At 69.5% G+C, this 463-nt stretch overlaps 1 protein-coding gene across 1 annotated transcript in view; it reads right to left on the bottom strand.

Annotated features, from left to right (window-relative positions):
- GABBR1 (gamma-aminobutyric acid type B receptor subunit 1) overlaps nucleotides 1-463 on the bottom strand; it is a 25,130-nt gene that overhangs the window by 5,524 nt on the left and 19,143 nt on the right. The window lies entirely within an intron of this gene.

The raw sequence follows: 463 nt of genomic DNA, 5'->3' as shown, positions 1-463 counted from the left end.
AGGGGAGTCCTGGTCAGCTGGAAGATCCTCCTGCAGGGCACTGGGGGCAGAGTCTGGTCAGCTGGGGGGGCCCTCCTGCAGGGCACTGTGGGGAGATGGTCTGGTCAGCCAGGGAGCTCCTCCTGCGTGGCACTGGGGGAGTCTGGTCAGCTGGGGGCCCCTCCTGCATGGCACTGGAGGGGGAGTCTGGTCAGCCAGGGGTTCCTCCTGCATGGCATTAGGGGTAAGGGGAGCTCTGGTCAGCTGGAAGATCCTCCTGCAGGGCACTGGGGGGGGGCGTGTGGGCAGGGGGGGGGCCCCCCCGCAGGGCCCTTGGGGGAGGTGGTCTGGTCAGCTGGGGAGCCCTCCTGCAGGGCACTGAGGGGGATCTGGTCAGCTGGGGAGCCCTCCTGCATGGCCCGGAGGGGGGCTCTGGCCAGCTGGAAGATCCTCCTGCAGGGCACTGGGGGGGGTCTGGTCAGCT

This window comes from Callorhinus ursinus, unplaced genomic scaffold, assembly GCF_003265705.2.
Source record: "Callorhinus ursinus isolate GAN/ISIS: 27379988/994484 unplaced genomic scaffold, GSC_fseal_2.0 scaffold109, whole genome shotgun sequence".
Taxonomy (NCBI): domain Eukaryota; kingdom Metazoa; phylum Chordata; class Mammalia; order Carnivora; family Otariidae; genus Callorhinus; species Callorhinus ursinus.
Note: the sequence above shows the minus strand (reverse complement) of the source record. Positions and strands in the feature narration are given on the sequence as shown.